General features: G+C 33.4%; 1 pseudogene; it reads left to right on the top strand.

The window, feature by feature from the left end:
• Window positions 1–2,082: 2,082 nt before the first annotated feature.
• LOC101788116 (inactive phospholipase C-like protein 2) lies at window positions 2,083–9,883 on the top strand (annotated as a pseudogene).
• The last annotated feature ends 3,881 nt before the right edge of the window (window positions 9,884–13,764 follow it).

The following is a 13,764-nucleotide window of genomic DNA, read 5'->3' as shown; positions in this document are numbered from 1 at the left end:
ATATTAAATTCTTCAATTATTTTAATTTTTACACTTATAGTCCTTGCAACTAGAAAGAAACTAATACAAATATTAGAAAAGTTTTAATTATTTGAAAAAAATGTTTTCATATGATGTTATAGTTTTATTTTGGTAGTACTTAAGAAATGTCTATGTTTGAAAGTAATAACCATGAATTAAAAGTAAAAGATTATGTTCTTCAGTAAATTTTTAAGTCATTTCAATTAGGCACTCAACTTAGTCATTAAACACAGATATATTCATCTGAAAATGATGTTTTGTCCAAATTGTATTTTCAGAGACGTACCAAAAAAAATGTCTAAGAATAGTATTTTATAGATTAATTTAGTGTTTTCTTCTATTAAAATTAAATAGATAAATTTACCCTTTACTATGTAACCTCTGTTAATACCAATGTTGCTATTTAGGAATTAAGTATAAAATAGATAATCATTTTTAGTTTGTCTATGAAAATGATGTGAATTTAACTCGAATTATTACATCAGTTCCTACTTCTAAAACATTTATAATTTTTCATAGCACACAAGTAGTTTTTTGTTTGCTTTATAAAGAATAAGAGATTAGAACTTTTTCTTATCGATCTAAACCATCAAAGTTCAAATTCCAATGAAAATTTTATTAATATCTGGGTAAATCAAGAAATTTTCCCTCTACAGTATAACAATTAGGTCTTCTCATTGAACTACATCTGTAGCATCTTTAATTTTTTGAAATTGAGTCTTCCTAAATTGGTAAATTACTCAAGTTAAGTTTGAACTTGTGTTCCTCCTTCCTCATCCTGCCATAGTACAGGGGTTATAGGTATCCATCATGTCAGACCAAAAAATACCTTTTCATTTGTGCTTTACAATGAACAAGTTGAAAATGACTGTTTCAAAAAGAATCTAACAAAAAAGGCGTAGAATTCTTCTTGAAATATGTCTACATTAGTCAAGCAACAAAAACTTCCCTTACACACTGTCAAAGAGCAAGTCTGAGACAAAATCAGCAAAGGCTGTTTATGCATACTGAAGGACCCATTCTTCAACATTTACATCTCAGAAAGCAGGTGAGAATACACTCCAGTGGTGGCAAACCAATTCTGCCCGTGCTACAGTGGGCAGGTAGATCCCTCTCTGGGTCACAGAAGCCAAATAGTCCAAACTTCAATAATCATGTTTAATTTCATTGTTGCTGCTCTGTGATAAGAAAGCAAGTTTTGAGTACAGTCAGTCTCTAAAAGATTCACCGCCACTGGAGAGTGAAAAGATAAAACACCCAGGCACTGTCTGTTGGCCTGCATTTTACTAAGAAGATGTTTGTCTCTGAAGGCAACTTTCTTCATTCCCACCTGGCAGTGCAGCGGGGCCATTCAAGATGTTTGTGGCTATTTCAAAAGAGAACAGATTGTTCACTCCTTAAGGAGGAGGGATTTCGGAAGCCAGTAATTTCCTACAAAGCAGGAGGTATATATATTCTCTCCTAGCTATAATGATGCTTATTGGAGTAAAGGAGTGGTTACATTGGCAGGAACAATCTCCATTCATATGTTTTCATTTTGTTTGTTTTTATTACTTGAGCTTGAACCTAGGACCTCACCCATGCTAGACAAGCACTTTGTCACTGGGCTCTTTTCAGTTTTTTCCTTTTTTTTTTTTTTTTTTTTTTTTTTTTTTTTTTTTTTTTTAATTTGAAAAGGATTTCACCAAATAGCCCAGGTTAGGGTAAAACTTACATTGATCTCAGCTTCCCAAGTAGTTGTGATTATACATAAGCCATCAGCTCTTTAGAGGTAGCATAACACGGTATCTATCTCTGAAGAGAGATTATATCCAAGGTGTTATTCTAAAAGAAGGTAATTACATCAACCTTATTTGTGTAAATCCTTTTATAGGATTTGTGAAAAGTCTAAAATAGTACTGGAAGACGCCCTTCATGTTTCCCTTTGCCTGCTATCATTACATTTTCTTTCTTTGCTGCTATGTCTCTCAACTTTTGAACTTTTACTAGACAATACCGTTTTCTACTTAGCAAAAATACTTTGCAGAAAGCACTGGGGTGATGATTTTCAATCTCGTACCAATGACCCCGACTAAAGGGCCCAATAATAGCACCAGCTTTCAACTGCAGATACTGATGAATGTCAGTCCACTGCTCAAGGTAAAACCCCAAAGACAAGTATCATTCATAAAGTGTTAAAAACCTTGAGCCTGGTTCAGCCTTGACCCTGAATCTTTGGGTCTTCACACAGTGCCTGATGCACTTCACGTGAATAAATGTTGAGCTTCTGCTTCAGTCATTGAAGCAATTTTCTTTTTGAAAGATGTGTAATTCTACCCTGTATGTGATAACTCACTTTTTTCCCAAAGCAGATTGAGTTTTTCGTTATTTACAGTTCATCACAATGTTCTTTTACTCCATGTAAATTTGCATTGACTTTTTGAACTGGATACCACACTGCCCAGCCCCCTCGGATTAGAATGGTTTCTCAGTTCATGGACTTAATTTGTTTTATGATTTGGGGAAAGATGGTCAACCATGTTTGTGTGAGGAAAAGGGCAGTGGTTTCATTTGTCACATGATATGGAGTTTGTGAACAGAACAAAAATTTTGTTGAACACTTTTGTTTAGGGGTCAAATTACAGACCAGGTGTTCATGAACCAAAGTATTTCTATATATGAGCAAATTAATTATTTAGTATATATTTATTATACTTACATAAGTCATGATTTTACAATCTCTTTATTATTTTTTTCTAAATGGATCAACAGAGTTTTTGAAAGTGTAAAAGTCATATGTCTTTAAATGCATTTAAAATATCATTTTACTTATGAGATTCCACTACCAAAGGAAAAAAAATGAATAACAAAGTCTATCTCGGATACACAAACTGGCAGGCCAAGAAAGGGACAGTGAATGTTCCAATGATACCTAATCTCCATTTCACTGAATTTTAACTTTTGATTCCCTGAAAATTAATGATAGATAATTAAATAAAAAAGACATACTGAATCTTAATGATACCCAGTGTTGCAAAATAGATAAAAACAGCAGAGTGGATCATATCATAATACTTTTACCACCAGTGTCACGTGCAAAGCAAAGACTGTGACTTGAGTCAGTACAAAAAAGAAAAAAAAAAAAAAAAGACACTTTGAGCGTTACTGCTGAACAGCAAAGGGTAGAAAGCAACAGAAATCACTTCCATCTGTGTGACACTCACAGCTCCATTTGGGACTATGTCATTCCAACAGAAAATGTTCACCACCGTGAAAAAACCACCCATTCTCAGAGTTTATTGATGTTTGTCAAAGACAATTTTCCTTTCTTTCCTAAACACAAAGTAAACACCAAGACAACAGTTTGGGGTGTGTTTTCATCACAGGTAATCTGAAGAGTCTTTTTAACATTTCAAATTCATAACTTGAGAAAGCAGCAAAATGATGAATCTTAGATTCATGTATTACAGGTGTGTCTGTTATCAAACTGACTGCTATTGACTTTTCACATGGCTCCAATGGGAAAAAAAATTCATTACTGTGATTCATTTCCTACTAGTAGTGTATTTTCTCAAAATTTTCTTCATATACAAATATTGTCTATAGTAGTCTTACAAGCACTGAGGATTTATATTAAGCCACTCAGCTATTTCTTTTTTATTACCTGAAGGAGAGTCTATTAGTTCTTAAGAATCTAAAGATCTCTTATTGGAGAGAAAATAGGAAAAAAATAAGGAAGGGTTAAAAGAAAAAGTGCTCCCACAGGGAAGGAATTTAATAGAGTAAAAAGGACATTAAAAACAACCACAATAACAACACACCAGTAAGAAAACATGTAGTGATTCATAGACTGCCTGAAATTAGAATTGATTATCTTTGGTTTGTAAGAAAATAGTAGAATAAACATTAGAAAGTGAAGTTTCCATTTGTTTTATTGCTTATTGGATATTTTATTTGTTTTTAACACTTTGCATATATGATCTTAGCTTTTATTCCTTCAAAGGTAAATATTAAAGTTCCATTAATTTAGTAACATATAAAGTTAAAGACATCTATAGTCTGTGGCAAGATTTTTCTGAGCCAGTGACACAATTAGAAAACAAGAAAAATAAAATGTTATACTTTTGAATAAAATTTAATTAATTGTAAGAAGTTATCTCTGATTATGAAATTCTATGCTTATGCTACACTGAGTATCATCTAATCTGACTTATGTTTGCTTACAAATATGTGTTTCATTTTAGGTGTTTATTAGGTATATAAGTCAAACTGTTAATAAGTACTTGGAGATACAGCCACATGCTTTTAATTGCTTGCTGCTCTTCTGTGTTTTCCATCCTATGCTCTAAAATGTGTCCACCCTTACTCTTGAACTACTGAAATTTGAATTTAATTCCCAAATTGAATAGAGCATTATTTAAAACAATAGGAATACTGCGTGGTATTTTTAAATTGCTTTTAAACCATGGAATGATTTTCATGTGATATGGTGGATATGAAATACCTGTTGCTTAGTTTTACACAGAGTTTATGCAATTCTATTTATAGGACACTAAGTTTATCCTAAGTCTCTAAGACCCTGAATAAAATCTTAACCATGTTCTTGCTTTCAAAGGAACTCTAGAACTTTGCTCCTGCCTGATTCCACGAGCTGTCTTTCAGTAAATGGTTAGCTTTTCAAGGAAAGATCAGGTTTTACAATACAATTCTGTACAGTTACTATAGTGATTATTTATTTAACTAAGAAGTAGTCAGATATAATGTCCTCATACTAAAGGAGATAATTTCCTTCTTTTTGGCTAGAAAATCCTTAATGCTGTCAGCCCCGAAAGACAGAGAAAATATTAAACTAAGTGTCCTCCAAGATTAGAGCAGTATTTCTAATGTTGAAGAATGGATATACACACAAGGAAGAGTTTTTGCTAGTGGGTGGCATTTGTATTTTAAGAGACAAAATTTCACAGATCATAGGTTCAAGCAAATATCCATTGTGCCAGGCATTAAATGCCACTTAGCAACGGTGATAGAGATGTAGAAAACATCTGGTTGTGGATAATGAACCAGAGCTTCTCAGCTCCTTCGGATGCTAATAGCATTGGGCAAAGGTCATAGTGAAAGGCCATCTGGCTTTCCCTGGCAAGATCCCTAAAGATCCTTTCTAGTGCTGCAAATCTTTGCGGTGTGGATGCAAGAAGCAGTAGGGAGGAACATCCATTAAGTAGTAAATATTTAACCAACAATTTTTATATTAGCATATTTCATTAGCACTGTGGTACTAACTAGTAGGTTTATGTCAGAAACTATTGAAACACATGAACTATGTAATGACTGTATGCAAATTAACAAAACTATGCTCTGAATGCAAGATTAATCATAGCTTAATTGTGTAAATTTGTAATTTACCAGGAGATTCATTCTTAGCAATACCATTGTCTCTTTATGATTTTATTAATTCCTATCTTCATCATATTCCTGTAAAAATAGTGGAGACATATGCTAACTGTCATACAAAACTAAAAATTCTTCATTTCTTTGAAACATGTAGACTGTCTGCCTGTCAGAAGCTATCTGTCCTTGAAACCTAAGAAATGTAATGCCATACTAACTGGAAGTGTTGTCATAGAAAAAACTTAAAGGAATGTTTACAAAAGACCATTTACAATGTAGCACAGCGAACATTTCTATAGAAATATGCAATGACTCTTACAGGATATAATCAAAGAAAACCTCACAAAAGAAATGTCACCAAAATGAATTTTATATAAAAATAACTATGTGGCAAATGTTTTTAAGCACCAATAAATCTTTGTAAATAATTGAACATAAGAATATTGATAAAAATGTATTATGCAAAGCCTGGCATGGTGGCACATGCCTGTAATCCCTGAACTCAGGAGGCTAAGGCAGCAGGCTACATTGGAAATTGAAGACAATGTTGAACTACATAGCAAGACTCTATTTCAAAAAACATATATATTATTCAAAGAAATTACAAATTAGATTATATATATATATATATATATATATATATATATATATATATATATAATATCACAGTATGGTAGGAAAGGAAGATGATACAGACATTATTTCAAGTCCAGGAAAAAATAATAACTCAATTAGCTGACATATTTAACAACCAAATCAGAATACTCCATTATTAGATATGTGTATATATCAATATATATTGGATTCTATAACTCATGACTTTGGCCTGAGATATGATTAAAGGCATCAATAGCAAACTGTCATTCATTGTAGTTATAAAGGTAGCTAAATAGATGAGATAGGTCATAGGAGTAGCTTAAGAGAAAGGTGATTATGTGTGCTGACCAGTTGTTCAGTGGTCCAGTTGTGTTGAGGATTCATCAAAGAAAAGGTGTGATGGAACAGAAGACAAACACAACACTCAAATAAGAGTGGGAGCTGCTGGATACAGCAGAAACAGTTACAAAATATGAAATACCTTCTGCCCCAAATAGCAGGGAGCTATCGGCTTATTCATATTAGGATGTTAAATTGAAAATTCACTTTATTTTCTCCTTTCAGTTAAATTATGTTTGAAATATACAAGATTGTCAAAATTAAAAAGAAAATAAAAGCAATAAAACCTTAGGAAACTGGAGTAGCCACTAATAATTTATCAGATTAGGAACATGTTATTCACAGAAAAAAACCAACAAAGCAACAACTATCTTTCTCATGTTTTAACAAAAAAGGGCTAGCAAAGTTGTACATCTTTATCTCTAATTATTGTTTATTGTTACTAAGAAATATAACTTTTTTTTTCTTTTTTTCTACCAGGGATAAAACTCACTACCTAGCACTTGCCAAGCAGACACTTATGCCACCAGGCTAACTACCAGGCCCCTAAGGAATATAACTTTCATTGACAGAATATCCCGTAGCATATTTTCCTTAATAAACAAATTGTTTCTTGCATTGATTGAGCTGTATCATTCTCCCCCTTCAAATTCTATTCTCCTATATGTAAATTTTATACTTAATCTTTATCAAAAATTATTAGTACTAAAAAGCAATGTGTTTATGAAAGGGTTGTTGACCCAGACCAGACACTGTAGCCAGAAAAAGCCTCAGCCGGAATTAGGGAGCTCCTGCGCCGCCCCCCCCCCCCCCCCCCCCCCGCCCCTAGAGATTTACCTGTAACCCTATATACCCCACCCTTCAGAATCTGACCCTGGGGCCAAACATGTACCAATGAAATGCCTGTGCATCTCTAATGGCCTTAGGGCACTGCCCTAAGCTTAGGCTACTTACATTCCCCCCATGCCACGTGTCCAAGAGAGAGATCGCCAGATTTCAGCAGCTGGTGTGCCAGTCATTTCTCTCCGTGTTCTCAGAATAAAGGCCTCTTTTGTTTTATACTTTTCATCTTTTGGAAATATTTTTCATCTTTTGGAAATAATCCTATCAGTTTAGATGAAACGTAAAGTAGGGAAGTATATTGTACCTAGAACATGGTATAAATAACTTTAAAAGACAGAAAAGAAAAAGGGACAAACCTTTACAAAAATTTACAAAATTTTTATATATGGGGAAAAAAAGTAAAAGTAAAACACTGATCAAAAAGTTTATGGAATTTACTATCTAGTTTACCTTTTAAGGTTATGGCAATTTTCTTACTGAAAAATGTAAAAAAGGTTTGTACCAATAAAAATGCAAAGTAATTGTGTAATCTTGAATGCAACTGATTATTTTCACTGAATACATATATTTATATGAGTTTTGTAAATTTTTATTGGCCAATATAAGAATGATTCCTTGAATCTGAACTCATTATGAAGTTTTAGTAATTGATTCCTTCTTTAGTTAGTTGCTAAAATAATTGGCATGTGTTCAATCTTACATTCATGCATCATAATTTGCATGCAGTGTAATTATACATTATATAAAAAAATATCATTTTATAACCTTAATACGTGCACATGTATATATCTACATATTAGTCATAAATACATGTATACTTACAGTAGTCTGCATTAAAATAAATTTATCCAGGAATTCATTCTGAAAAGAAATTAAAATACTATGTTGACAATACATAATGCAAAGAAAAAATACATATCTTAAATAATGCAGAAAACTCATATATATAAGAGAAAGAAGAGTTTTAACATGTAATAATTGGCATTTTTGGTTAAGTAATAGGTGCAAACTAAATTAATGAATAATAGAATGCCTAGCAAAGTAGAACACAGCTAGAAAATAATAGTTAACCCTATAGATTGAAAAGTCTCAACAGTTCGTACTATAAAAAGAAACTCGAATCTTGCAAAAATGTTAAAGTTCAAGGATATAATAGTAATTTAAGGAGAGGGTCTGGGGATTTAGCTCAGTGGCCTGAGTGTCTGCCTGGCAAGCACAAGGTTGTGAACTCAACCTCCAGTGCAATAATAACAATAAAAATAACTTGAGAGAAAGCAACTTAACAACTAATTTTTTAAAAAAATACTTGAGATATTCCTTCTATAATATTAATCTGTAAAAAGCTGCATGACTTTATAAAATTTGATAATTCTTTCTATTAAAAGGTTCAGAATCATGAATCTTAAAAATACACATGTTGCATGTGAAAAAAGAAAAAAATTCTCGGTGCCAAGGGCACCCTGAAAGCTGGAGCTGGGGAAGGCGGTGCCACTGCAGCCTCTGCTTGACCCAAGAGGAAGCCCAGGGGAGCCCTGCCACAGTAACCCGCAGCATTGCACTTGCCTGCGAGCCCCCAGCCAGGATACCTGTCATAAAGGAAGAATTTATTGAGGTTTCACATGAACTTTGTGCTAGACCAGAAATTTATTTCCTTTTAGTTCAGTTTTCAAGCAATAAAGATTTCCTTGATACTAAGGATCTTAGGATGTTTCCTGAGCCAGAGCAGGGCGTGGCACATATAAGTGAGAAGATAAGACTTGAAATTATTCGCAAATATGAGCCATCCAAAGGGGACCAGGAAAAGGCTGGCTCTCCATTGAAAGATTCCACAATTATCTTATATCACTGAACTGTTACATATTTAATCTGAAAGACCCTAAGGGGGGCTACAGGATATGAAACTATGTTTTATTACTTTAAAACTCATCTCATAATATGTACTTAATAGAGGATCTGTTCCATGATCCCTTGGACATCACAAGATATATTCAAGCTCTTAAGATATTTTGCAGAAGGGTTGAATTAGATCTATGGGATGAACCAGGTGATGAACCTGTAATTTACACCGGCCACACCATGACTTCTCAGATAGTCTTCCACAGTGTCACTGTCATTATTAATGAATTGCATTGTTTGCTTCAGAGAATCCTCTTATCTATGTTTAGAAAATCATTGTTTTATCAACTACAAAAGAAAATGGTTCAACATATGAAGAAAATTTTGGGAGACAAGCTTTATATAACATCACCCAGTGCTGAGAACTCTTATCTACCATCCCGATGTCCTGAAAGGGAAAATACTGATTAAAGTAACATCTTCTTCTACTTCAGAGTAATTTGATGTTACTTATGAAGATGAAGAAGTAGAAATGTCTCAGAGAATGGGAAAACAGAATGTGGGGTAACCCAACACTGTGCTTGTGAAATAATTTCAACGTTGCAGAAAACTGTCTGAACTGATGAGCATCTAAAAGTCAGTTCAGTTCAAAGAATTTCAGGTGCCATTTCAAGTCTAGAAATACGGGAAAGTCTGCTTATTTAATGAGGTGCTTGCCAGAAAATATGCCTTTCAAAATCTAGGAGACTTTGTGAATTCCAAGTGTTTTCTTGCTCAGGTCTTTCCCAATCCAATGAGAATAGACTCTAGTAACGTGAACCCTCAAGATATTTGTAAGTGCACCGGAGTAGAGATCCTTCCATTATTGATGGAAGTTTGAATTTCAGATCAACCTGCCTGAAATCCATAGTGCGCTTTGTAGTGCTACATGATGACTACATTGGGGATGAATTTACTGGTCACTACACAATTTCCTTTGAGTGTTTACATACCGGCTACTGCCATGTCCCCCTGCAATCTTTGATAGGAGAGGTTTTCACCCATGCTTCTTTGTTCATCCATCCAGATATTACTTCTGTAAATTATGGTGGGGTTTACAATTCTAGGACCCAGTGTAGTCAAATGAGACACTTGCTTTGCACTTTTTAATGAGAACAATATTTGGGATTTTAAAGCACAAATGGAATAGCTAATTGTACTCTGTTAGAACTGTGAAAAGCATCCTTGTGTGTAAAGGCAGATAAACTCTTTAATAGGAAATTATAAAAAACATAGTTTATGTTGAAGAACTGAAATAATTTTTAAATTTATTAATAAATGTGCAATGAATTATATGTTTTAAAACTTTTAACAAGAGTGAATCATAAATAATTCTGACTTATAATACTAAAAATAATTAATATAAAAACAGATGTAACCTAAATAAAAATAAAAATTAAAGAATCAATGGTTTATTTTATGTCTGCTGATCAATATACATTTCATGAATTATTGGTTTTATGCATTTTAAAAATTATTTTTGCTATCAAATTTTAAATTTTATAACAATAAATAAAATTGTAACATAACATATAAACATAAATAAGACAAATAAAATTTGAAAATGACAGGCAATCAGAAAGATTTGAACTTTAGTAGCTTTAACCAGGCAGTAAATTGCAATCAGAGAGTTTCTCGTATTGATTTTTTTTTTCATTTTATTTTATGTATTTATTTATTTTTATGTGGCTCTTGCTATGTAGTTCCAGCTTGTCTGGACTCACTGTGTATGAAGTCTGGCCTTGAACTCTCAGAGATCCTCCTGCCTCAGGCTTGGAGAGCCACCACATCCAGCAATTGATAATTGTAGCAATTTGAAGCAATGAATCAAAGCGCATATCTTTAGATTTAAAGTTGACCATTTCCATAAGCAAATACACTGTGTGTAGCATTTATGCCCAGTGAGGAAGTAAAGCCCAGGGGAATGGGGATATAGCTAGTGGTACAAGTACCTGACTGGTACCAAAAAGTAAAATTATATATATAAAAGCCCTAATGAAAGTGGGCTTTGTAATTAAATAAGAGTGAATGAAAGAACCAAGAAAGATAATAATAACATTTCAGAGTGATAGCCTGCAACTTTGATTTAAATTTTGTGTAAAGATTACAAATTAAGGTTAAGACAAAATATATCCATCTCCAATTGTTGATTGATTGACTGATTGTTCTTGCAGTGCTGGGCATACTCCCAGGACCCGAAGCACGCATTTCAGGACTCCACCACTGAGCCATAGCTCTGTTTCTCCAAAATTAATTGAACTATTACTATAATCATGTGTATGATGTCATGTATCAAATATTTATTAATACATGAAATTTGAAAATGAATTTTCAAACAAGAATGATATAAAAAGATGAAAATCAATTAGAGTATCAGAAAAGTAAAGCTTCACTCATTTTTTAGATATCATTTTACAGAGCCCTTTAATAGCATCAGCTCCCCAATGTTTTCAACTGACTTCACAGATAAGCAAGCCTTGAGTCTAGTTCTGAGGACCTGGTGAGTGAGCTGTTAATAAAAACTATATAATTTCTAAGTTGAAAGACTTTAGAATCATTTTGCAAACTGTAAATTGCAGTTTGCATTTTGTTCTTTGACTGCTCTATCATGCACGGTAATGTTGGGTCATATAGAATAGAATTTGTGCTCTGTGTGAGTCAAGCGAGATAGTCAACATGAATGCCTCCATAGCCATCTTGTGGATTAGTTGAGCACACTCCAGGATGTGCTTGGGTGCCAGGGGACATGGCTTCTGGTGCTGTATATGGTTCCTGGTGCTTTTGTCTCTGGTGCTGCCTCTTCTACTCCCTCCTTTGTCCCCCACCCCTATGAATGAAGCAGCACAGCCACGCTCTTCCACCATGATTGTTTTACCTTGGAACCAGCTAACTATAGACAATTATCTGAAACTGTGAGCCAAATTAATTAAACCTCTTCTCTTTTAATAGATAGTCGTTGGGTATTTTATCCTAGCAACAGTAAAGCTGACCAGTACAAGGACCTTCATTGTGTGACTTTTGTTCAGCTGTCTGAAACAACTTCCATCAAACCATAAATAATATGTAAAGTTAGCAAGATGTAAACTCTACTGCATTAATCTACAGATATTTGTGGGCTGCTTGTTACTCAGTATGATCCAGTTTTTCTGAAGACTACCAGATGGCAATTCTTTTAGGTTTTATGGGCTTTATGGGCTCCCATAGAACTATTCAAACCCACCTTCATAATAGAAAAGTAGCTATAAACAAGCACAGTGTATGAACAAATGAGTGAGTTGTTGCTTCAATAAAACTTTATTTACAAAAACACTTCACTTGTCAGATATAGCCCTCAAGCTATATTTTGTTGACATAGAGTTAGGACTATATAGATTTAAAAAAAAGCTAATGTCATCTGGATTATGAGATTGTAGTTTTTGAGTAATAAAATACAAATTTTAAGTTTTACATGATTTTTAGTTAAATAATGTTTTATGTTATTAAGAAAAATGCTATTCTTACAATTATTTTTTCAAAGATGATACACAGATGTGTATACAAGTTTGGAGATATTTAATTTAGAATTATTTTAAAAGATGATACACAGATGGATATACAAGTTTGGAGATTTTTAACTTAGGTAAGCTAATTTACCTTGCAGACTAGTTGAGAAAATGGTCACTGAAGTCTGGCAATACCAAATTGAATATTTACCCTCTACATTTCTTTATTTGTTTTTATTTATTTATTTATTTATTTATTTTTTTTTTGGTTACAAGGGATCAAACTCATGACCTTACGCTTGCTTCTCGGGCACTTATGCCACTGAGCTAAATTCCAGCATTCACCCTGTACAGTTATTCAGTGTAAACATTCTAAAATTCAAAAAGAATATGGATAAAGAAGACCTTGTATTGTTGACCAAATAACTTTTGCAAAGTGGTTATGTCAGATATTAGCAAACAACACAACAAAAATAAATGCTGCTTCTCACCCTTTCCTCTAGATCCTTTTTTCCTACTGAGCTGTCTCCTCAGGGCTCAGCCATGTTGCTATTCATTAAGGAAAATTTGTTGCCTGAGTATCTTGTTTTTCCAACAGTTTTCATTAAGGGAACACAGCCTTTCCCCAGCCCCCCATTCTTTTGCTTTACGCTTAAATATTCATTTCTGCCTCTTGCTTAACCTGTAGCTCTCAGTTTTCTGGCTGCCTTCATTTCTTATTGTTTTTCATGGGAAATTAACAGAGTCTCTATCCTCCGCTTCACTCCAGGATTCCATCTGCACTATATTTTTTCAGCCTTGCCTGCTGTAGCTAAAATTCAGCTTGTGATGGTGTGGAGGTGAGGGGAGAGAAGAGTCATATTTTATGTAGATAATTTTTACTTTGAATAGTATTTTACAGTAATTGTATGTTACTTATGTAATCATAGGTTTACAAAATTACTTCCCAATCTAATATTAAGATAAATGTGTTTATCCTCCCTGTATTTGATATTACAAAAGCATGAGATTTAAAGGACTTTTTTTTTTTAAAGACATTATTTTTAAATGTTTGTCAGGTCAATTTGTCTTTCAGAATCGACATTTTTGGGCAGTTGTGCTATCTTAGGAAGCAGTGCTGTTTACTGTAAGTTCTAATACATGTTCCCTTGGCTATAATCAAAAAACAAAACAAAACAAAAAAACCCCTTTCAAACAGAATGTAGTTTTTTAAAGGTGAACTCTAAAGAAGTCCCTCAAC

This window comes from Cavia porcellus, unplaced genomic scaffold (genome assembly GCF_034190915.1).
Source record: "Cavia porcellus strain 051 isolate PalLab524CR breed Dunkin Hartley unplaced genomic scaffold, mCavPor4.1 scaffold_14, whole genome shotgun sequence".
Classification (NCBI taxonomy): domain Eukaryota; kingdom Metazoa; phylum Chordata; class Mammalia; order Rodentia; family Caviidae; genus Cavia; species Cavia porcellus.
The sequence above is the reverse complement of the archived record's forward strand: the minus strand, read 5'-3'. Positions and strand labels throughout refer to the sequence as shown.